This window comes from Zophobas morio, unplaced genomic scaffold (assembly GCF_036711695.1).
Source record: "Zophobas morio isolate AGI-343-1 ecotype UQ-CSIRO unplaced genomic scaffold, CSIRO_AGI_Zmor_V1 ptg000017l, whole genome shotgun sequence".
NCBI lineage: Eukaryota > Metazoa > Arthropoda > Insecta > Coleoptera > Tenebrionidae > Zophobas > Zophobas morio.
In genome coordinates this window covers 10,981,347-11,007,889 of record NW_026972122.1, presented here as the reverse complement: position 1 = coordinate 11,007,889, position 26,543 = coordinate 10,981,347, and the positions used below count along the sequence as shown (strand labels likewise).

Here is a 26,543-nt window from a genome sequence, read left to right as displayed (position 1 = left end):
CTAAAGTAAAAAAGTTTAAAGGTTAACACCTATTAGCCAAAGGAACACTCTGTATTATTTTTCTTGTCCACATTGAACACTACTTAAAAGACAATAAACTCAATTTAACTTTAGGTCAGTCAAAGTCTTCTCTGGAAAATTTTCTAAAGTCGTAACGAAGTCTTAACAAACACGGAGACTTCGATACCTGTTCTATTAAATACACACAGAGAAAAAAAAACTAACCCAACAAGCTTTTTATTCTAGGCTATCAAGTATTGGTCGCCAGTACTAGTTGCTATGTTCGCGGATTAAAACATAATACGGTTTATTTTTTGTCGGCAAGGTTGAGTAGTTTATATGAAATTTCAAAGCAAAGTGAGAAATAGGTACTTTAATTGGCGGCACAGACAGAAAGTGGCAAATCGAGTCAAAAGTCCAGAGAAAAAATAAAAATATACTTGTGGGTCTTCTACAATCCACGAAGGTCGAGAATTCAAAAAATATCAAAGGCACTGGGTTTGTAGAACACCAAAAACACTTCAACCGCAGTTTAGTGTGCCTCCAAGAAACTCGTAAGTTATTTTCAAATTCGTACAGCACACTTGGCCCTCGGATTCTTCAAAACCCACCATTATGTGTTGTTTTTCACCAAGAAAAATTTTCTACAGTGTCACAATCTTATCACGTGGTGATGGAGATTGTCGTGGTGTGATAAGACAGGGTCTCACCACTTGACTGAATATGATGTAAAATAGTCTATAGACCAAATTCGAGGGAATAAATTAATAACGAACGCAAATTTGTGTACGCTCAATTATTTGGGTCTACCTTTGAACTACGTTTTTATGTGTAAACTTTTGTTATCAACGCTAGATCGTCCATTGCGATAATTACCTGAACGAAAATCACGCAATCAATGGCTCAGATGCGCACGCTGATGATTAAGTACGTAAAACCATGCAACAAATAGGACCACATCCAACGAGCAAAATGATTGAAACGAGGGAAATTAGTTGTCACGCGAAAGTGGAAAATTTCGCTTTAAAATAGGCCGTTGGAAACATTGTGGCTGTTTATTACAAGAGTTGTCGCTTCAGTGTGCCACCCTCATCCCATTCCTGGTAATGGCATTAATTAAGGAGTTTGGTAATATTCCGGAGCATGTCGGACAAATTCCATCCATACAAAATTCGTTTTTCTGCTTTAACAAAACATTTCGTGCCATCCACTGTCTCGTAATTAATAACGTTAGGTCTACAAAGCGCTCAAATTAGAAGCTCAACAAACCATAAAATGTTGGCGCGGAAAATCCACCTAAGATTTCTACCTGACACTGTTGTGCGATAAACTACTTTACGTGGTGCATTTTCCGCTTTTCCGTGCTTGTCGGTTTATGAAGGCAATACGCTGCAAATTTTATGAATAGTTGGCAACGTTTCTACTTGTCTTTTGCCCGAATCATTGACAAAGTTTTTATTAACTCTTGCAGGGAGGGCGCGAATGCTCGGAATTCCGTGAGGGGGTGACCTCGTTTGCCAAACCACCGGCTCACAGACATTCTTAACACAAAAACGAGAAAACTGTAAAGGGGAGGTTTTTAATTGACAAATTCCAGCGCTGTTGCTTTTGGGGATCTGGCACTAGATGCGCAGAGGTTGGAGCGAATTAGTTCCAAAGACTTCATGTTTTGAATTGTAATTTTTTAAAAATACTAATGGGATAGTTTAGCTACCGACGCTTTCAGATCGTTATCCGAGTGACACTTAAGTAGTCCCAATTGTCTCTTTTCTCAGCTAGACGTAGGTAGACTTTGTTCTTTTAGTTTTTCAAGTGAACGACCTTTTATCGCTCTAAGAATTTTACAGTCACGTAAGCGAAAAATGTCGCTTGCCCAGACTGCCTTCCTTCTTAGTAATTATTTAGTAGATGAACAAGCCTTTATCAGATGAAATATAGCGGCGCTACGTTTCGCTGTTTATTCAAGACACGTGGTTCTCTGTTGCATTATTAATTAACTGTTCCAAGTGTGTAAGTCAGATTTCATGCATTGTGAAAGCCACTATCTATACTTAATGGAGATTCCGTTTTGTAGAATGAAATTTTGCTTTGGAGACTCGTAGACGAACTAAAGGTGTGTTGAACAAGTATAGAATACATTTGATAGGAAAAGTTGATGCTATTTTTGTACATTAATGCTAAAACAGGGTTTTTATATTTAACACTTGCTTGTGTGTGGCTACCGTTAAATCTACGTCTGTCTAAAATTACAGGTCGTAAGTTGGTGTGAAGCCCTTTGAAATTAACCGAGTTATATGTTCAATAAAATAAAAGTCGTTCCTGAGCTCTTAAAATTACTACTGTACTTTAACGGAACATTAGATGTTTGAAAGTAAGAGTGCTTCCCCACACGAGATTGAAGTCGCGTTGAAAATCTAGTTGTTTGAAACAAAATAGTTTTACACATCAGCTACAAAGATTACAAATGATAGGACCTCGTGTAGAAAACCCTTTGGCATTAGGAGAGTCGCAGAAGTAATTTGGGTAGAAAATATTAGCGCTTAACATGACCCTTTTCACTGAACTATGATGGAAATAAAGGAGTTAATGCTTTAGAAAAGTTAGATCGTTAAAGTTTGTTCTAAATTCTACGTGTCCGAAAAGTTGCAGATTTATTTTAGATGTCTGTTGCTGGAATATGAAAGATTTTAGAAATTCAACTTAAATAGGTCATAATCATAAATCTTACGGCAGTTTTAAGGCGGCTTGTTGATGATGATTTATGTCAAAGTTAAAATTTTCACTGAATAAATACATGATTTTTCTAAAACTCTAGAATTTCGTGCTGCTTTAAACTCATACGAATAAGAATCTGTTTATTTGAATCTAATCAACACTTTTTTACTTGGAACCAACCGTTGAAAAAAAATCGATTTGTTAATACAATTTTAACCGTAATTCTACAGTAAAACAACAAAAAACTACCGTAAATGTTGAAACTTCCGACCACCTATATTTGAAAATTGTAGTAATTATTTTTTTTTAAACACTCCTCATAGAAAAATTTTATTTATTTATATCACAACAAGGCGGCTATAGTACAGTAAAAAAATAGAGTTTAATCCTCAAAGGACCCTTCAACTTTGGTCTTTGACTTTTTTCCTTTTCTAATAATTAATGAGATCGAGAAACGCGCGCTTAGTGACGCACCCTGTGTAATTAGTGAACTAGATGAACGTGCTCTAATGGACTCACCCGGTATATCTAAATCCAGATTAACGTGAAATCCATTAACAATATATGTATTTTATGTGAAAAATTACTCGGCGGATTTGTTAAAAGCACATAGATTTGAAGAAGTCTGCACTGAATCTTATGTAGTTTATTATAAAGCCTTGTATTATTTGAAATTTTATTGTTAGTAGAATTCTGTTTTTATTTAATATTATTTTAAATCGCAATTTTTCTGAATTTTCATATTTATTAAAACTGAATTGTTCTGCTACGTCATACCATATGATCGAAAAAACTCATTTAGGTCATAAAATTTATTTTTAAAGTAATGAAGTTGGCAGCTGCTTGACACTTTATTTCATAGTTATTTAGCTAGAACTGTCAAATTGAACAAGGAATACGTTAGTATTACCAACATCATTATTTTAAAAACAAGTTTCATGGCCTACTAGAGGACTTTTTTATTCGCCGATATGGTATTTCAGAGTCTATCAAGTCTTGTCTGAAATATACTAATTAACCGGTACTGATGCTCTAAATATTTTTTATTAATGTCTTTAAATTTCTTTGAAACAAATTTCCTTTAATACCTGTAAGAAACGTGTTTTGAAATTTTCAGCAAGTGAGTTTTTTTTTGCTGGGAAATCTTGAAAAATACTATGAAATTATATAAAATTATTTTTATTTTCTTCCAATTAATTAAGATTTTTACTTCCCTACATTACGCAGTTCCTTGAGTATGAAAAAATTGGTCTTTCGTTTCCTTCTGTACGTCGTCTGTCAATCACAAGTGTCTAGTTACAATAAAAAGCTAAAAAAAAAAATGTCAAAATTCAAGGAAAACAGTATTCGCAACTAAATTTAGTAAACAAAAATCTAATTTTAACAAACACAAAAGACTGAAGGAGGAAGACTGTTTACGAATTGTGCAGATTCGTATACTGAAAACTTGTATAACCGCCACAAATTTTGCTGCTTATGGGTTTTGTAGGCTGCCATACAAGAGAAATCTTTCAATTTTAGAGAAGTTCTGAAATCAATCTTTTGAATGCAAATCGTCTGTTTCGATGAAGAATCATTAAGCAAATAAGACTTTTTCCCATTTTTAATTTAAATGTATTATTTAAGTGCAGTAATAATTCCATTGTAACATCAAATCTATTTAACAAGGATGCAGAATCTTGTCTTTACGTTTCATTTACTCCTATAATTATTGGGGCAATTATTTTGTTCTCAGTTCTATTTTCGCCTTCACTTGGCTTCACATATACTTGTGATCAATCGGCACAAGAATCAGGCAACAAAATTGACGAAGACCGGCGAAAGCAGTGACCAGTACAATATGCGATATTCGAGACAGCCAAGGACACGTATTTATGCCTGCTGTTTGTGACGCGTATCATTGGAAATTTTCATAGAAAAAATTAAAGTTTTTGGGTGTCAATTTCACTCTTGTAGATTTGGGGTCATTCAGTGCCAATGCTTGTTATCAGCAATGATTTTAATTTTTGTGTGTTTGTGAATTGTCAATTTGATAGTTATCAATTATGTAAAAAAAAAAAAACGCCACAACACTTATGAAATCGCCTTTTTTATTTAAACTTTAGACTCACGAAAAAAGTAGTTATTGAACTAATAACATTTTCCGAACTTATTTTTGTTCGATGTACTGTTTCTTCCACACATACATTAATATTACAATCATGCCTCAAGCTGAATCCACTTTAACATGTGAATATAAATCAGTGTTGTTGGTTTTTGAAGCGTGGTTGATTTAAGGGTAATGTAGTGAAACTCTCTTATCATAATAATTTAACTTTAACTCTTATCTTAATGGATGTCGGTGACATTTTTTAAATACCTTAGGGTCATTAATTTCATGGACTTGGTGTCAGACTTCCTTAAAATTTCAATTTGTTTGTGTGATTTAGAATAAATGATAACGACTTTTTAGCAGGTTCATTATCATTTCCTGTAACGCAAGTTTACGTGTCGAGGATTTTATTATATCTGTTTTGTGGTAGATATATATTTTATAAGATTTTTGTATGGTCAGTTTACATAGTTAAAGGTGTAAACGACTATGGTTTTAAAAATTTAGTGCTGTGTCAATCTTTTATTATGTTGAGCATCTTTAGATTAAAATGTGATGTTGACATGTCTATTGTACGATATTTGTGTCAAGAATGTCATTTATTTTTAACTTCAAAAGGTGATGGCGGTCTTATGTGATATTCACGGAGTGATATACCACTGAAGTTTCTTTTTTTTTGGTCACATTTGATGTTGAAATTACATTGTCGGACAGGAATGAAGCTTTTGGTGAATTAAGTGTGACACAGATGTTATTTATTTCTGCTTGAAGGTGTGAATCTCTTCGAAACATTTTTCCTTTATTTAACCTGGAAGCTACCAAATGACAACATAAAAATACAATGTCATTACTCTTTCACATAGTTCTGGTTGTTGATGTTTAGTCATGCCTTTAATATTTGAAAACTTGCTTTTGAAACCCATTACGGTGTCCAGTTTCACCCTCTTGTTTTTGCACCCCGCAAACCTATGTTTATTTATTAACTCGTTTTAATGCTTCACTTTTCCACACAAAGAGCTTGTAACCGGTTTCGGAACGGAATAAGGACATTACTTCGTCATGCTACCCTTTAAAGTCCTGGATCCTTTATAGCAATGTGTCGACCGGTTCGTGCAGTTGCCGCTTTCGATTCCTTCGGATTTGCATACCTTTCTAGTTCTTTTCCCGTTCCACTTGATTCGACTTTTTATTGGTGATGGCAGCACAGAAACGAGACAATTTAATCAGTGGGCTGAGTAGTTGAACGAGGGTGCATTCTAGTGTTTTCTGTGACACTTGAATTGCGGTTTTTCCCGGAAAAGGGTGGTTTTTAGTGTTGTCGACGTGGCGAATTTTCCCGACCGTTCGCTTTGAAGTGATACAAAGTGATGTTAATTACAGGTATTGTGGTCTCTGGCGGATGTACTCCACTCGTGCACGTAATTATTTTGCAGAAAACAAAAATGGGCGGCTGGGGGATGAAGTGCGTTGAAGTCTTTTTGATGCTACGCAGAGTCATTGACATACTTGTCGAGGCTCAGGGAGACAATGGCGCGTGTGGAAGATACTTTGTGATACAGTTTCTTGACGAGATCTGTGATAAATTCGAGTTACCATATTAACGTTTTGAAGTGTTTTTAGTGCAGGAACGCGTTTGGCGTTACGTCAGGGCACGATTATAAAGTGATCTTGCACTTAAGGGATTACGGTTTTACTGCCGTGGAACACTAAAAGATGGGTGATTGACGATCTTCTATCAGTTAATAAAGAGAGAATTTATATGCACAAAATTTCGTTAAAATGTACGTGTGTGTATGCACAAGTTTTCACAATATATCTACGCATTTTTCTAAAATTCAATTATAAGGGATTATAATAAATCAGAACAAAAATATTGCGAAAATTCAAAATGATGTAACGTTACAAACGTCACGTTCTTGCGTAACTTTTTTTATTTAATGTTTTTGCCAACTTAAACAGGAATTTTATTTTCCGACCATTCCCTTTGTAATGACACAAAATGGTGTTAATAACAGGTGTTGTGGCCTCTCGAGAATACACTCACCCTTGCACGTAATTATTTTGCAAAAGATAAAAATTGGTGGCTGGGGGTTGATACGTGTCATGAAATTCTTAAAATGTGGCCTTTCACCCCTTTACAAGCTCATCAACATTAAAACGTATCAAAACTCGTTCCTGCACTCGAACAATGAGCCGTCTGGGGTAGTAATTTTCTCGTGCGGTAATTTTTCATGGCGTCTCTGGTTTCAGCGTGAAAGCGTTTGAACATGTAAATCGACTTTTGGGATAATAATCATTCGTTCTTGTTGTTTTGCGATAGCGGCCGCCTGCGTCATGTCTGGGTTATTTTCAGACTGTCCTTCATCCCTTTCCATCTAAAAATTTTACTAGACGGAATCTGTATCGTACTATGACTCGTACTACGCGAAGTGACGAAATTGTCAATGTGCCCACTCAGCTCGTGAATAATTCGAAGGACTGAATTATTGAATCTGACCCTCCGACAAATAACATGAAGGTTAAAAAGGTTTCAGACGTGAAATGTCAGAGGAAATCCTGCAAGGAGAAGATCAGAGATGTCGGCTGCTTCCGAACTATTCTAAATCTGGCTAAATTATTTATGAGTTTGTTGAAACGCTTAGAATAACCTACATTTACCTAAGACAACGAAGTTTAAAATATCGATGAAGACTCCGATTTCGGAAGTGACGATTCGAATTTAGATCTTTCCTTTACGTGTCTTGATAATAATTCTTGGTGAAGCATACTGTGGGATTTATCTCTTGCAATATGCATGCTCTTCCTAATTTTCTCTGGCCGTGGATGCAACGTAAACATTTTGTTGTTCTCGTCCGAGTTGTGGAAAGCTCGCTAACGAGTTCTTGAAGCACATGGTTCGTCTTATTAAAATTTAATGAATACATCTACGAACTGAAATACTATATGGAGTAGTTTTTATCTCAAAATTTTTGCTTACGAAACGCGTTCCTCCGAATATCAATCATCTTGTGTTACCTGAATCTGAATTCATGATACATAATTAAAACGTAAGGGGTAAACATCAACAGCCTGTCTTGTTGAAAAGGTCCATCGTCTTTCAATAATGACGTAGACAGGCGTCTTATGAAGTGGTGCTGCTTCGTGTGAATACATTTACCTGTTCAAGTATATTTTTGAAATTATGTGAAATCAATCACGCTTTTTTAATAGATTGTTATTTTTAAGAACAAAATGAATTACTGACGTGCCAAATTCTTGAATAACGAGATCACAAATCAAAAAAACAGAACTTCCCTCGTCCGTGAAATACAGTAAAATACAGGGTTAGGAATAATAAAGTAATGCACAAAATTCATAAAAAGCGCAGCATTTATTTTTGAAAAAAACATTCAAAAACATGTCAAGTTTTTTATCATAATATCATCATTTTTCTTTATATATCTAATTAACCAATGAACATATTAAAATATAGGATAATCCGGGACGTCAAATTTCGTTGTCCTTTTTTTTAGTTTACGTGTAGGATTAATTTTCCCAGATTTTTATATACCCTCATCAACGAAATCCTCTCCGCGTGTCTTATCGATGGTTATCTTCTTCGATTTTAACGTGTATTCCCTTTCATCTGAGACCCTTTTCTAACAATGAAATGTTACCTATCAAACTTTAGCACCTTAAGTGTAAAACCCAAATGTGATATATTTATTTCACTCGAAGAGGTTAAAGTCACTTTCCAGGTAGATAATTTTTGATAATCATTTCACGCTAGACTGTTAACCTCAGTATTTATTTTATTATTTATAGAATATCTACAACCTGTGCTAAATTCAGTTTTATATATTGTGTAGGTATTGATTGGATTGAATAATTATTTCGTATTAAATAATAAACCCGCGGCCCACATTCAATTTATAACACAAATACTGTTTTGATTTATACTATACAAGCAGCTTTGTAATCAATGGTGTTTATTTTTGCCATAACCTAATTTTCGCGCCCTAAATTAATATCTGAATCAATTTGTTATAAATGGAGCAACTAATTGGCCAGAATACTAAAAGTACGAGTTATTTATATAACCAAACAATTATAAACAACTTCATCGAAGAAAATCCCCGGAAAAGAAAAAAATAAAGAAACGCGAACAAAATTTTTAACTATCTACAAAAGAAGTTATAACTTTATTAAAACGCTTTTAAAAATATACCGGGTATTTGGTGCGCCAAATTTAGCTATTCCTAATTCTGCACGCGAAGTTTTACCGAGATAAGAGTTTTGTGTGCAATTTGAAGTCGTTTTCAAACAAATATTCCGTAAACGAGTTCGTGTTTTATCCCAATTAGTTTTGTTCGTAACGTAGGTGCTCGTTAAAATATCGTTAGGAGCGGTAGAGATATTTTATTAAATTAAAAACAAAAAAAAAAACGACGTAGAAAACATATTCCCTTTAAATACTGAAAATAAACTTGTCTGTTCTCAGTTATTATCAAGAGTGAAATGTTTTAGCAAACACGAAAAAAGTAATTTGGTTAATTAGTGGATGAAATTCTCTTAACGATTTCTTTATTTCGTGTTTAGCAGTGTGGCGTGCTGCCTTCGTTGAATCTTGTCTTAAATGCATGCCTTTGTTTGTACTTGAATAGCGCAAAATTCCTTTTTAGTTTGTTCGTGATTTACGTAGTCAAGTATAATTATGAAATATATAATTTTGCATCTGTTATTTTTGCGCTGCCTAAAGGATGTAGACAATAACATTAAATTAAAGAGTGTTTGGTCAGTATGCAAAGTAGATACGGTTGAAAGCTTGGAACAATACGATATTCAAGTGTCGTAGGAAACATAAGATACCTACAATTACGGAAATATATCATTACATTTGATAAAACGTACCAACATCAAGGTAATCCAATTACTATGGCACAAGTACATTTGAACAAAAACCCTGAAAAATGCAACTACGTGCTTGGGGTTCCAAGGTTTCTATTGTACAAAACGCGGTTCTAAATGAAATTTGTTTCTTAAAAACTATTATTCTTTTCTTTTCAATTAAACACGTCGCACTTAAACTCAAAAATAAATCATTGAAAAGTTAAAACCCTGCGTTTGCCTACTAAAAACACTTGAAGGTTGAATGGGAAATTCCAGAATTGTTGAAAGATTAATGCCTATTTTCGTTTTAAGTTAATAAATTTTTACTTTTCTCATTATTGTTATTTGTGACGCTCTTGTTACAAACTAAACTAAAAAAATTACGAGTAATTTTATCAATCAGATGAATTAATTAGCTAGTCGCTGCACGTTCTTGTGAGGTTTCTTCATATTAAATTGTTATTTACGTGTATCCGTCTTACAATTAAGCCTAACAACTGTGTTGCTGATTATTGTATTAATAGGGTGTTACTGTTATCATTATCAACTAATCGTATTTGGTTCATTACGTGTTTGGAATGCTTAACCCTCTTTGAATGTTATTGGTTGCTAGTCAGCTTGATCCGCAATGTAATAAATGTTTCGACTATTCGGATCGATTAATGATAAATAAAGAGCTGATTTTAGGCTAAAAAAAGCCAAAATACTTAGGTCTTAAAATAGGTTTAGAACTACATTTATTTTATTAATATTTAACATAATCAGCGATCCTGCTATTGGTTAAAATTTGCTTTACAAATTAGATATTTTTCTAAATTTTCGGCAGAAAATTTTTTCCTTTTGTCAGTCAGGACATTTTTTATACCTAGAGAAGGATCTCACAACATCACACGATATGTGAGAATATTTAAAATTAAAAATTTCAGTGAGTTTTATTTTTAAATATTTTTCTACATTTTCTCCTTGTAATACTTTGCTGACAAATTAAAGCTCTTGGTATGCAGTATTTTTTTGTCCAATATTTTGCAATTTTTTAAATGCCATTTCACGTACTCTCCCCGGTGTATCTTGTGCCGTTTATATTGTTACGTTGTACGGGTGAATAAAATCGGCTTGGGGTAAACTCAACAATTTATTTCTTACTAGAATTTACACGAATAACTATTACAGCGAAAATAACTCCGGTGTAACTTGCCCGGACACTTGCTGGGCTCGACGTGGCCTCCATTTAAATCCGTATTTTCTTCTCGATGTTTCCAACCGAGATCTTTCTGTAGTCCATTGCGACTTCCGCTTCCAGACCTTTCTTCGTCCACGATGCGTCATTATCGCCGTAAATATTAGAAAGCTCGGGAACCCATTGGCGTCGTACCGGGGCAGCGTATGGGTTTATTTCGTAACACTGCCCCCTCCTTAGTTATGATGGTCCCGATTAGGATGTTGCCAATCTTAAGTTTTTATCCAAAAATAAGCGCACTGTTTGCTTATCGTTTGGCTTTCTTTTTTACTTAATACATATAATTTGCTTTGAACGTGCTCAAGAACATATGTTTCACATTGTAATTTCTCTTGGAAAAATAAGGATTTTGCAGTTAAACTCCGCCCTCTTGGCGAACTACGAATAAAAAAAATCATCACAATTGAGGTAGGGGGGTGGGCGGGGCTTATATTTAGCCTTTTTTTCTTAATATACTTAGGCATCTGACAGTTGATTTCTCATGAATATTATTTTTGCAGTTTCTGTCCAAAAATAAGCCCAATATTTTTTTGTTAAGTTTCTTCGGCGGCATGTGTATTTGCCGCAACAAATGCACTGTAGTAAAAATTTTTCTTATGGTCTTCACTATGAAATGAGGAAATTAAAGTTTGCCTGCTTTTCTCACAGACTTTATACAACAATTCGCCGTTTTCTATTTGAAAAACGTCTTCGTTTTTCGTCCATTCCTTCAACTTGTCCTTTAAAGACGACTTTGGGCATTAAAATGGCACAAAATACTAGGTGATAAACAATTTTTAAAACACTAACACTTTGGACTTGACTTTACGAAAACTCAACACAAAATAATTGATACAAGAAGAGAACCCGAAAAGAAAGTTGTAGGAGGGCTTGGTGTATTTATTTCACCAAAGCTCTTCATAGAAAAGCAAGAGACATATGTAGATGGGTGTTTTAATTATTTTAAAGCCTACCTACGTACTTGGGTGTGCAATAAAATTTGTTCTTTGATAGTTTACGCAGAAAATAGATTTCGGTTATTGAATTGTCGGCATTTTGCTAATCGAATTCTCCCGTACCCTTTTACCCAAAACTTGGGTTGGATTATCTTTCTTTAGAGCACCAGAAATACTAATGCAACCTTTGCAAGAAACATGTGTTTAGGGGTATCGAAAATTAAGATTTTAGAACAAAATAGGCAGAAAAAAGTTATATAGGTTGAAAAATGCAAAAAAGGCACTAATGATTAAAAATAGGCAAATTGGCCAAAAACACGGAGGCCTCAAATAAAAGGAATTTCTTAGATACAAATTTATATATAACTTCATGCATTTGCCTACAACCAAAATGAAAAGGGATTTTTATTATTAATTATATTTTTATTTATCCTGATCCGTACGGCACTGGTACATATTCAGGACGTTGTATACCTAAGTAGCTACTTGAACCTATACAATACCCTATAACGTAGGAAAGAAAAATTAAGAATGTCTGCTCCATACACGTTGTAGCACAAATTAAAATTTTTGACAACAAAGCACATTTTTTGAGTTCATTTGAAACTGAATTGCTTATAATAAGTACCACGTGATCAGAAATGACTGAGTCTGTTGGCAGTACTTTTTCATCAAAAATGTGAACTTTTCTTGCGTTGATGTTGACATAACGGAAATAATTGTGTGACGGATATGTCATTTGTGACATGCAATAAATTTAGGTTATGTTTTGGATACATTTTGCAAATCAAAATGTCAACTATCTGTCAATCTTGACAGCCGACAATCGGAACTTACAGAAAACATCATGATATATCAATAATTTCAACTACAAATCCAGGATTGCCAACAAACTCAGTCATTTCTGATCACGCGGTAGTACAAAATAACCTACCTTCTCTTTCACCAGGGTATTTTCTTTTTCCAAGGAGCACTAAGCACCGACTTTTGTCTCTTTGCAGTATATCTGACCATTGCTCTGTTTACCATTGAATTAAAGGACTGAATAATAATTGTAATTCTGTAACATTGGCAGAAATGATCAATCGATTTGAATTGTAAAATGTACATACATACAATTTTTTTATATCCGAGATATATCTTATTATTTTCAAAATTCCAAACATTAAAATTTTTGGTTTACTAAAAGTAACAAAATTAAACGTATAATGCGGCGACATTTCTGTATTGTTTCTAGAAACATTTTATTTTTCCATTCAAAAATAGCTTCTTTTTTGGTTTTAAGCATTTTTCTCTTACTCACACACTAATCAAAATATAAGCCAATCGTTGTGTTGAAAATTTTTGCTTGACACTGTCAAACTTACACGAATATTTGGTTCTTGTTTTGAAAGAGTAAATAAAACTGACTATTATCTTGTCAGTTGAATAATTTTAAAAATGTCTATATTACGATCTTTATCAAAGTTTGAAAAAATAGCTTTTCCGTTTCCGTCTGTTTGTCTGTCTGTCTGTCTGTCTGTCTGAATATAGTGTAGATGGTAAAACTGTAACCAAAACCACACTATGATGTTCATAAAATAATATACCGCTGTATAGTTTCCCCAGTTCTAATTTGGTTTTATGATAGTAAATAAGGATTTAATCATGCCGTTACCATTATACTGTATAATGGTTAAACCCTTATTGATGACTGTCCCATCACCGGCGGTAGTAATCTATTATTAACCGAATTAGAACTGGGGAAACTATACTTGTATTTTACGAATTCGCCATATTTGTGTTTTTTTATTATTATTAATATTATAATTTTTATTGTTTAATTCTTCTTCTTCTTTAGTAACATAATACATAGCTACGTGAACCCGACTCACAGACCTGTGGAGAGGCGCTGTTTTGCGGATGAGAGGGTCGCCCCACACCCAATTTTTTTTATTATTACTATTACACTACAAATGTTGATGTAAACTTTTTCTCTCACTTGAAACACAGGCATAGCATTGCGCAATTGTTTGACCACTATTGAATTACGGTAGATTTTATTATTTTATATAATTTAGTGCTGTTGTCTTGATACCAGTTGCTATGTAAATTGGTCAAATCTTATTTGCCCCTCCTATTTTTTGTTTCATTTCTTGATGGCAAAAATGGGTAAAAATGTACATACTTTTTGATTAATATAAATATGTATGTGCGACAACAATAAAAGACAAACATTCCCAGATATATATGCTCATGAAACTTTTTTTAGGTTTTTACGAATTTAAGTAAAATACTTTGGTATAATTAGATATACAACGCTAAATTGTATCAACACAATTTATGTTCATTAAATTACAATTTAAAATAATTTTAGGTTGGTGCTGACGTTTTCAGTTACTTAATTATTTATGTTTGTTTCAGGTAATGCTGTTCCCAGGTCCTAATTCTTCATTTTGGATACGAATGAAATTATTCACCGTCATAATCTCTGTAAGCTATTTTTAATTTACTTTATTCAGTTATTTAAAAGGACTAAATTTATCAATTTTTTAACACTTAAAAAATCGTGAAATCCTCCGCAATCTTCAATTCAATAATCGCGACAGTTTCAGATGCACGGTAGTTATTGGAACCAAACTTGGAAACCAAGGAAAGCTCCAAACTAATTTTAACAAATTTTTGTAATGTAAGCTATAATTTACGTAATTGCGACAATAAAAAAAAACGGTTACTCCAGAAATATGTTTACAAAAGGGTGAAAATTGTGGAAATTGTATGTAACTAGACTTGCTGGAAAACCTCAAGCATAAATATGTATATCTTTTTCAAGGATGGTTGTCTATGTCGAGTCGAAAATTATATGTATCGCAAGCTTAATTTCGCCATCAGCATACATAAGGCTCTGTATATACGCAAATGCCACTAGTTTTAAATATAATCATCCACATGGCTTGTTAGGAGTTAATGAAAAGAAATTCAGCTTATACAAAGCCATATCCTCGAGCAAACGAGAACCGAGAGATCTAGCCTTTCGTTCCAGTGCCAGATCAGTCAGCGCTTTCCCCGACTGTACCCGAAAGATATGCCCAAACGCAGTGGCGGCTCGTGACTGTCTGATGTGGTGAGGCGATGATAGAAGTTTGATAATAATAGTAATATTACTTGGTCTTACTAGTTGGTAATGATAGAAGTCTTGCCTGAAAACCGGTCATTCCCGGGTCAGTGGTAGGTCCTAATAATAATAATAACACCCATAGCACATTGAATCAACAATGTTTTTACAAGTCAAAATTTTGTTGAAAGTAGCACTTTCTTGGAGGGATTCGGGAATAGTTGTTGTGTTCTTTTCTAAACGTTTTAAACCCATGAAATTTTTAATGTGTACTTTGGAACTTTCATGTAATTTTGCACTTCGGATGAAATTCTTTAAATCGTTATATCCCGGGATATTGTGTAAATATTACGGCAGAGCCATTTATACTCGTATGTTTCGTAGGTACCAAGTTGATTTAAAATACTTGGAGTACTGACGATTCTGTCGCTTATCAATGGAAGTTAAATGAATTAACGGTTTTGACTGCTCGATATTTAGCAAAATTTGCCGACGTTGTAACTCGATTCGCCGTGAAAACGGCGTTTCAAGAAGCAACACGACGATATCGTACTCGGGATTCATTTTTCACTCACCTGTACCTATGAAAGAGAATATAACACAAAACACCAACACGTGGGTTTTTATTCACGTTTATGCTAATTACCCACGCACCCCGCAACCCTGCTGTTCTGTAAAATAAATGGAAAAATGGTTTAATGAGTACGCCGAAATTGGCCGAGAAGCACCGAAGATATCGCCTCAGTTCCGAGCGTACGCATGTATAGGAGTATAGGAGCTGAGCCATGGAAATCCGTGTATGTGATTGGCCTTCGCTGGTTCAAGTGAAGCGACGTTCTGGCCGCTTCAGTTAAAGAACTAGGGGCATAAATCGTACGGTATTCAACGGAAAATGTCAGCAGGAAGCGTAAAAATACAAAATCTTGTACAGATTTCCCATTTCAACATATTTTTGTAACTAAAAATGCATTGAAAACTCTTTTTTAATTATAAATTAAGTCAATCTGTTCTTAAGATATATGCTGTGAGGCGCCGCCTCACTTGCCTCATCTGACGAGCCGCCACTGCCCAAACGGGACTTCCTTTCTGGATTACTCTTGTATTATGGACACGCTGTATAACTTACTATTCATTAGTCTTGTCGCCTGAAACCTTAATGTACAAAGTACCTCATTTTCTTTTGTGTCGACGGAAGAGCCTAGTAGACATTTTACAATCTAATCACGACTTGACATCACGAATTCACGATTGTGCACCGTCATTACCTTGCTGGTGTATTCGTAGCGGTGCTGCCTCCAACGGGTTTTTCATCAAGCCCACGACTTCAAATTGTATACGTATTTTGTACAAATCGTTTTATAGATAATTATATTGTTGATAGAAAACCATCTTAATTATAGGGATTTTAATGTTCAAAATATATGTAGTGAAACAACAACATTATTTATTTAGGTATTTATTAAAATTTGTTCGTTGTAAATTTATTTTTGGGAAAATCCTGCGTTAATGTGGGTATTCCAGGCGTCTCCAGTCCTGCAAATTTAATTAGAACGTACGTACATGTTTATAATTTTATGGCGCGAACACAGGAACTCCATCCTTCCCTCTAAATCAGGAAGTTGCGTGAGGTCAAGGGTGCTTTCTAGGCAGCTCCATCATAGCTCTGACTTGTCCTCCCATTAGCATTAGTCTTCATTTGCAGGAACGTGGATATGGTCATGATCCCAAGACGTCTCCGTGGAATACCGTAGTCCGGACGCGGTGCTTCCGTGTTTGCTCGGGATTTAGTTTGTATTAAACGAGCGTCTACAGCTGCATCAACCATATATCTTTTTTTACAAGAGCGTTTGCTACTTTTCATCTATTAGCGTCTAACAAGGTGTGATAAATCTACAAGCGTCGGAATTTACTGTGAAGAGGAACAATGGACTTTACAAACTGGCGGAACTAAATCCTTCTTATCTGAACTTGGAAATGTTATCCAATTTTTGATATCTCTTATTCATCGGCTCGTTACTTTTGTGTCGACTTTCAAAACTGGATGGCGTTCGGGGGATAACAGCTGAAAAGAATTCGAGGGTGTCTAATATCTAGTTCTTTAGTAGTTTTTTATGTAGTCTGTGTTCTGAAGCACTTGCATAATAAGATGCGGAAGTCGTTTCATTCGCATAGGGGAATTCCGACAGAGACGCCCCTGGCGCCACAATGGGAATATTGATTGCAACGACCGTATGGCGTTTATTTACTGCAATTTTTACACACTATAATACCGGACAGTCTTTATTAAACGTGGAACGAATATGAAACAATTGAGTGTTGTAGTCTTTATATGGCAGTAGCGAATTTTATTGCTTGACACATAGTCATTATATCCTCTAGTTTTTAGTTTTAATTTATACGCAGGACGTTTAATTTTCAACAACCCCCTCATAAGTAACTTTTTTAAATTTATAATATGGAATTGTATGACACCTGCCTTTTTCCATTTAGTAATCTGCCCTTAATGGCCCTTTTAAGTTTGTTTACGTAATATTTTTAAAATCACGGTTTGGTGGCAAACGATTACGCATCCCCTGTGAATTATAGACAAAATTCGTTGACGCAGTCAAACAAAACTCATTTAAGACCACCATTTAAACGTGTTTTCAAAATATTATCTGCATTCGTTGGAAAATTGTACCCCATGTTTTAACATCTCTTGGGGTCGTTGACTTTTCGAATCCAGTAAATAATCAGTGGTTGTTTTAATATTGGGGTGTCCCATTTAAAAATTAAATTTCGCGCCGAGAAAAAAAACACGCCTGCAAACGCATTTGAAAAATAAAAATTATTCCACTAGACAATCACGTTTAAGCGTGTTTGAGGTATTAGTTGGATGACATCCTTAGATTGGTAGCAAAGGGATTTGGAATGTAAATTACATTATGTAATGCAGGCAGAATATGAGAGTCTCTTCAGCCACTTCTTGTTTTGTGATGCCAGTGGAAACAGGTGTTACAAAGAAGAAATGTTTAAATTTAGTTTGAACGAGTGTAAGTAGCGGATGATCTAATCTGAAATGCTGTAAAACTATTGACGAGTCCATCAACAGGTGTATTTTTGTTTCATGCTCTTAACACAGTTTTGTGACAATATTGTCACAGTACTTACAATTCTAAATGTTTTCCTTTAAGTTATTTATTATTATTATTCACATTTCGTAACTTTTCGCTCTAGTGTTCAGACTTGTTCATTAGTTACATTGAAACCAACTTAAACATTGCGCTAAATACTTTAGGGGCATGGAACACCGAAAAATATCATTCGTTAAATTTATACTATCGTGGGCTCGAAGTGGAAAGGGGAATTTTATGTTTGATTTGTGTTGTCATCCTACAACCTGAATTTGAACATTTATTCTTGAAGAGCAAAACGTTTACCAAAACCACCTCGTTTTGATTTTGTCTATATTTAATATGTGTTCGTTGTGTTTATTTCATATGTGCTTTGTTTTATCGTGATAAACTTATTTTGATTTGATTAATTAGCGACTTGAATGAAAATTATTTGTACCAGTATTCATTCAGTCATCGTCGTAAATCCAGGAAATTTTACTTTAATCGGGATAATCACACGGGACCACGTGTCAGACGTGGAGTGACAGTTCCGCACCCAACGTCTGCAAAACCGGATTTCACCAGCATGAATCAGGCTGCCTAGCTGGCTGTCTCAGTAATAAGTTTTTTTTTATTGTTATTGTTGTAGCTGTGGTTAGAACAAAGGGAGATTCACGACGAACTGCCGTGATGAAAGAAAAACTGATCTATCTTAAACATTTTATTCGCATTGTTCACTTATCCAAAGTTTTTTGAAACTCATTTCATATTTTTTGGACACTATATGACACAATTATAACTAACTTTGGAACCAACGCTATAGTTATTACTACAATTGACAGATATTTCTATTACAGCATCTTAGTTAAAGTGTAATCTGTATTCATCATTCCATAAACGGGCCTTACGTATTACTCTTGTATGTCAAAATAAAGATATGTATGCAGTATGACATTAAAAGTAAAAAAGTTGCCATGTTTACAATAACTTCAAAACGTCCCCATGATTTAAAGTATTCAGTTTTGCAGTTCTTGATTTAATCAATAAAATAAATTGACTCAGTTGTTAATTTTTTGAGACACCCGTATAAGCAAATCTAAGAAATATGAATGCAGTGATAAATCACGAGTATTAGCGCATCATACTTCGCACGTTTAAGATATGATTTATTCAGCACAATCTTGAGGCGATGTCATCAGTTTTTTAGGGAGGGATGAGCAAATACATTTTGATGAAAAATTTACCATGCTTACGATAATAGGATTTATTTGAAAATTTTGAGCTGACGTCATCAATTTTTTGGAGGGGAAAAGTGAAAAATTTATCATGCTTATCATAACTGTAAAATATCTGCAAGATTTCAAAGCATTCGGTTTTGCAGTTTCAAAATTAAATTCCAAAGTGTTGTTTCATAATTTTTATTTTTTTTTCCAAAAATCTGGACGTTTCGGGTAAAAACTCAATACAGAATCATGAACTACATGTGTAGCACGATGTTATTTCATAAAATTTAAAACTCATTTAGTAAATAAGTATGTACAAGTTTGAAGTGACGTCATCATATTATTGCTGATTAGACAAATTTTGGTTAGCGTTTTATCATGTACATGATATTCCTAATATAAATGCAAAATTTGCAACTATTGGCCCAGTACATTCGGAGATTATCTGTCTAATAAAAATCGAGACGGCAGACGGACAGACAGACAGCCACACAAACGGACATACATACAGACAGACAGACAGACAGACATACGGACAAACAGACGGCTGACAGGCAGCTGACGGACAGACAGGCAGACAGACAGACGAAAACGGGATACTTATTTCTTCCTACACTAGGGGTCACGAAAGGTCGAGAAAACGTAAAAGTAGAGGGTCGGCCGATGCACTCGATTACAATACTTCATTCGCTTACGTTCGGGAAGTAAAAATCTGTAAAGTTCTTTAAACACCATTTTATCAACTTTTAAAGAGAGTAAATACATTGATTTTGATATCTACAGTATATAACACTAAAGATAACATTTTTGTGTAACAAATCTATTGATTGGTATATTTTTTGATTTTTTACTTCTCGAGCATAAGCTGAGGGAGTATTGTAATTGGGTCCATTGGGCGACTAGCGACTATCATATTTTCTCGACGTTTCATGACCCCTAGGGTACTAAAAGTAGATATTCCGTTTCAGTCTGCCTGTCGGTCTTTCTGTCTACCGTCTGTCGTCTCTGTCATTTTTTTAGACAGATAATCTCCGAAACTACCGGATTGATTGTTACCAAATTTCATATGCATTTTCGGCATGTCGTGTAGATGGCAAAACGCTAACCAAAATTTGATTAATCATCTTCACCAACAATGGGATAACGTTTTCTCCAAAATTTGCGTTAATAAATGTTATTTTAAATTTAATAAAATACGACATTCCTGAACTTGTGTTTTATGAATCCGTGTTGAGTTTTTAATCTAGATATCCAAATTTTTTGAGAAAAAAAACAAAATTGTATTATAACATCTTGCAATTCAACTTTGAAACTACAGAACCGAAAGCTCTGAAATCTTGCAAATGTTGTAAGATTATCGAAAGAATGGTAAATCGGTAATCAAAATTTTTGCCCTTATGCCCCTCTCCCCAATTTGATTACTCCTGCATGTGTGATTTATGAATCCGTGTTGAGTTTTTACTCAAGGCATCCAGATATTTGAGGAAAAATTAAAATCCTCTACAATTTAACTTTGAAATGGCACATGCCAATATTTTAAGTGATGACGTCATCTTACAATTTTGCCAAATAAATGGTTTTCAAATTTATGAATTTTTACGCTAGACATCCATTTTCTTTTAGGAACAAACTTAGTGTGTTTAATTAATCAATTCATTATTCCTCTTCTCTACGTTCAAGGGACAAAATCAATTAAATTTCATTTTTTTTTAACACAGTGCTGATGCTTGTAATCTGAACGTGCTGATAGTCGAAGTTAAGCATGTAGTGAGAAATTGAGAATACATTTTATGTGCTTTGAATATATTTCACAGTGAAGATTAATTTTATTATCGAAGTCTATTTTTGGTCTGCCCAACAGATTTATGAAGAATGGCAATACTCATTTTCTGTCGCCAAAAACTGTATTTTTCGAAAGTGACAATTTTTTGATCAAGTCGTGTTCACGGCCCTCTAGATGTACGTAAATCATTGAAAGGGTCCTTTCAAAAGGGTAGTCAGTTATGTGATTTCTGAACAAAATTTTTAAACCTATACGAAGTTGATGTCATGATTATTCAGTTTTTTGTTTCTTTCATTTTCCGATTTTTAAATTTTGGATTTTCGATTTGTTGATTTTTCGGTTTTTAATTTTTTGACTTCGATTTTACGATTTTTTAATTTTTGAAATTTTAGACTTTTTTATTTCTCGATATTTCAATTTTTGATTTTCCGATTAAACAGTTGTACAATTTTCCGATTTCTCATTTATCCGATTTTTCAATTTGTCGACTTTTGATTTTTTAATTTTTTTTTATTTTTAGCAGGTACTATTTTTTTAGAACAATAAGTCATCTGCCAAAATCAATCTTACCTAGAAAGTACTACCCACCCTTATTTTCTTAGAAGATGTCATATGCAAAAATCAGACTCATACTTGACAAGATAAGATGGATTTTGGCAGATGACCTATCCTAAGAAAATAAAGGGTGGGTGGGCGGGGCTAGTATCTTTTCTTGGAAGAGTAGGTAATTTGGCAAAATGAGTCTTATTTTGGCAAATACTAGCCCGGCTTACCCGCCTTTTTTTTTGTAGAGAGTAGGTTATTGGGCAAGTACTAGCTCCGCCCACCCAGCGTTTATTTTCTTAGAACAATAAGTCATTAGCCAAAATCAATTTTGTCTAGCAAGTCCTAGGCCCGCCCACCCACCCTTATTTTTTTAGAGGATGTCATTTGCCAAAATCAGTCTTATCTTGACAAGTACAATCATGTTGTACATTTCATATTGAAACATTTAATTGTCTAATAAATTTTCAGTGATTGATAAACAAAATCTAAATAGGAAACCTACATTTTTGTATTCTATGGACGATGAAATACCAAATTTGTGACATCTTATTTAGTTTCGCAAGCACAAAAATAGACAGTTTGAAGATTTAAAAGTCACCAGTTTTTTTTACAATTAATAGTGAAATACCAAAAATAAATTTTAAAAAATTTGAGCAGGAAAGTCAAAATTTTATACCGAAAGATTCTACCCTCGATTCTACATTAATTGTGTAAAAATGTCCGAAATGCTCAATTTCAAAAATCCTGCTGTTGGATCTCAAGTATCTGTGTTCTATTTTTGTATAGTATGTTGTACAAATTTAATTGCGTAATAAATACGTATAAAAAATCAAGAAAGGCGAGATATTATGAAATAAATTATTTAAGATTTTTTTTGCTGAAGTTACATAGCATGAAAATATGTATTCCATAATTTTTGACTATAAGTGTTTCTAAATGTTTAACATTGAAAAATATAAAAATACAAAATTTTAGCTGTAAAAAATATCAGTTTTTGTGGAAATTGGTGCACATTTTGTACTTGACTTAAACTAGATATTACTTCACTTGGACATTGAAAGTGCAACACTTAACAATTGTTAGTTTCTTTGAAATTACTAGTTTGCGTAACAAGAAAACAAGCGTCGATTACATCATTCTAAAAAATATACTCGTTTCCCCGGGATCGATTCTCATGTTGCAGTACACCCACTAACTAGTTTCAAACCAAATAAAACACCAAAAATGTTTTAGTAATTAACTTTCATGGTTATATGCACTTAGTTTAAAAGCTAGTAGATCTACTTTTTAGATTTCCCTCTAACCATGTTTTCTCGTACCGCAACAAGTAACATGTCGTTATTTACTGACCACCTTATTTTAAAAGTAAATATATTCCCGCTTGCTTTCCGTACAATTGCCCCGGACATGAACAACCATTTATACCCTACAGAAGTCTATTAATTCTTGAAGTTGCACTATTACACTACATCAATAAGCAGTGTCTGCTATCCGCCCTCAAGATCTCTAGTCGTTAGCAATCTGAAATTCCAATATATTGAGTTGTAGCTCTCACGATTACCATAACCGATGGAGCGGTGAGATCAAAGGAAACGATTCACAAGTCTGTTTTGATTTAGAGGTATTTTGTTCTCACTTGTGTTGTTTTGTCTGTGGAACTGGAAAGTGAACTCGAGAGCAGATTATCATTAGTATGTTCGTTAATTGATGGCGTTAAATGAAAGCGAATTTGTAACGGCTACGCTTTCTTCCGAGTTTAATTTGAACAAGGAATCCCTTGTTTTACCGTTAGCGTGGTAAATGAAGGAACAACATAACAAAATAAAACAATTGCGAAGGGCCAATGTTGTTACCGTTGCGGTGAGGGTTTATGTGTGTACCTAGTCATATTATGGACTCAAGGGATAACCCTTTTAAACCTAAACTTACAATTTCATGTTTTACGTGTTTATGTATTCTGAATAGAGGTGTATTCATTGGCCAACGAAATTAGTGAAAGGGCGAAGTTCACTTGTAGAACATATGGCGAACTTCAACTTGCTATACGCAAGAAACTTTTCTCCCTTTTGCTCGACCTAGATTAGTTTGAGGCAACAGCCATATCAACGTAAAATAATAACACCCCTTTATGAGTCGTAACGTTTTGGATGGTTTTTACTTTTACTTTGTTAAGTTGACAGATGATCCTGAGGGAATCTTGTTTCTAACTGAGCATGGAAGTTAACAACTCGGCACGCAAATAAACGCCTATGCAAAATTTATTATATCTGTTCATATCAGCCTTTAGGTTTAGTTCCGACCGCACTTGTCCCCTACAAGATAAATACCTACCCTTGCCATTAATTATGGCCCCATCTAACTTGGCGGGGATGTTCACTTAAGAACTGATAACCGCGTTCAATATCAAGAAATGTTTTATGGTAGTGGCAGCCAAGGAACATGTTAATAATGGTAATGCTTCCACGCCTCAATAAACCATAAACAAGATAAATAAACGCCCTAAAACCACATTCACTATTCCGAAATATTTGTCTTTGTATTTTAAGCAGCGTAAGAAAATGTGTTAATTAACGTTATGCTTCCATCCTTTTTTTTTTAGCTACTAATAACATTAAAGCTTTAACTCTTCCCACTTTGATAATTCAATAACTTTTTACTATAAGCTTCAGTCCCAAGGCACCCATTTAATTATTGCCGGCTCCTGAAGCTCTCTACGCACCGGTAAATCAAAAAGGATTTCAACACATGCAAAGCTCATAATTACTTCCGGCAGAATCCCATGTTCGTGTCAGATGGAAAAACGAAATGTGTTGTTTGAAAAAAAGTTGGCAAGAAATCACACGGATCTGATCATTCTCTAGTCTTTAGTGTTTCGTGACAACATTCATCAACTACTTTTACTACAAAACGTGATTAAGTTGTTTTTATCGTGGATTAAAACAAGCAGAAGCACTTTCCTCCAGTTTTACTTAATATTCTAGAAAAATCAATTCAACAGCGTCAAATCTAATCTATATAGAGAAAGTACAGTTCTTTAGAATCGCTTAAATCTTGTAAAGCAGTTTGAAAAGGGTCAAAGTAGGGTCGAAAAGTGGTGTAAGAATGCAGTGGCCAGCCGCAAGGCCCGCACTTAAATATTTGCCGGTTGGGAAAAATATAACTTGAAATAAATGAAGAGGTTGATTTTCGTGTTGTTATTGGTTTTTGTTTCGACAAATTTGTGTTTACAATAAAAAATATTTCGTCTACATAATAGAAAAATAGCTTGTATGTGATGGCAGCAAATCTCTGGAAAAATGTCTTAAATATATCTTCCTTTATTAGTTAAACTGGTTGCGATTTGTCAGGTTTATATCAAACAGCCATATGCTGACAGTGTTGACAAAACAGAAATATCTCATGAGTGGGGATCTCTGAAAGAATTGTCACCATTAGACCTTGCCAAAACTTGGCGGATTTATTGCCACGTATACATCATCGAATATATTGGAAGTTTGCTTCCATAAGATGACTCTTTTTTCGACAAAATTGAGCAGCGTCTGCACAAAAATTAATTTATACAACTGTAATCACGTCATTTAAATTCTTCTTTAGTTTAAAGCACAAGGGTTTAATCTAATTCATTAAGCTGAACTGATTCAAAGTTAGATTGGATTGTGTAAAAGCTAATGAAATTTTTCGCTGCCAAACAAAATTGACAATTTGTAGAATTTAATTATAGTGCATTCCGTATGGATTTTTAATATCTATTATGGATGTTCACTGACTTTATAATTTCGTGTTATTGAAATCGCTATTACAATGTTAATTTGACATGATGAACATTTATTTGCACCGTATTTTATTATTTCGCATATTGTGCAAACTTTAATATGTACCTCACTAATTATTGAAAATTGAAAAAAGTCTGACCAAAGTTGTACGGTTCTTAGAGTACTAACATACTAGTTAGTTTCAACTATACTGTTCTGTTTTTGATTCATAACACTGTAGTAACCTAAACATCTCGCCAACAATTAGACATGTGCACAAAATTTTCAAACCCTAATTCTGGAGAAGGAAAATTTGAAATCAGCTGCAAAAACACTCCCTAGTTTTCAAAAATGAAGTCAAATGTTACAAATTGATACAAATCTTTAAAGTTCACACGGGAGTTCAAAACTCACAGATCACGGTTAAAGGATCGATGGCTCTGGTTAAGGCGATCGAGCTCTACTCAGTTTTCAGGGTTACACTGTGTTGAGATTGACATTCCGGGGTCACGCAACTTGCCTTAAAATCCCCATACTAACATTGTTGCAATTCATCGATGAACTTCAACTCGTTTAGTTAGTTATTGTTGATTAAAAGTTTTCATGATAATTAAATGAATTACTACTTCGTTGTGGCAGACTGTAACAAGATTTTTAAAGAATAAATAATTTACATCATGTCTAATTATGCATTTCTTCAAGTTAATAATTAATAAATCCACATAACATACAAAACAAAGCACACATGAAATAAACACACAACAAAGCAGCTATTAAATACGGTGAACCTAACAATTTTATTGATTTTATTTTATCTTATTAATGGTAATTATAGGAAACGCCACGAACACAAACACCCAGAGGCTGAGCGGGAATCGAACTCACGACCCAAGGTGTAGTGGGCAGGTGCCACCTCACCCACCCGGGTCATTGAAGAATAAATGTTCAAATTCAAACTGTGAGAAAATATTTCGGATGCAAGAAAATAACACATTAATATAATATAAAATAAACATAAAATACGCTTCTTATTTCTAGTCCACGAAGATATTAATTTAACTGCTGATAATTTTCAAGGTTCTTTCTTTCAAAATGGATCAACGTTTATGACTAGTTTAAATGTCACAAATACACTGTTTTAAATTTTGAGTGAGAATTTATGAAGTATGTATGGAGAATGTAATTAAGTTAAGTAAAGACAT

General features: G+C 34.1%; 1 protein-coding gene across 7 annotated transcripts in view; it reads left to right on the top strand.

The window, feature by feature from the left end:
• LOC135130013 (uncharacterized) overlaps positions 1-26,543 on the top strand; it is a 420,354-nt gene that overhangs the window by 159,641 nt on the left and 234,170 nt on the right. Inside the window, exon 1 of one of the 7 annotated variants that reach the window (XM_064057307.1) lies at positions 14,303-14,320. The exons of the other annotated variants lie outside the window; for them this stretch is intronic. The gene's annotated coding sequence lies outside the window, so the exon portion shown is untranslated. Of the gene's footprint in view, positions 1-14,302; positions 14,321-26,543 lie in introns of those variants that run through there. 7 annotated transcript variants of the gene reach the window in all.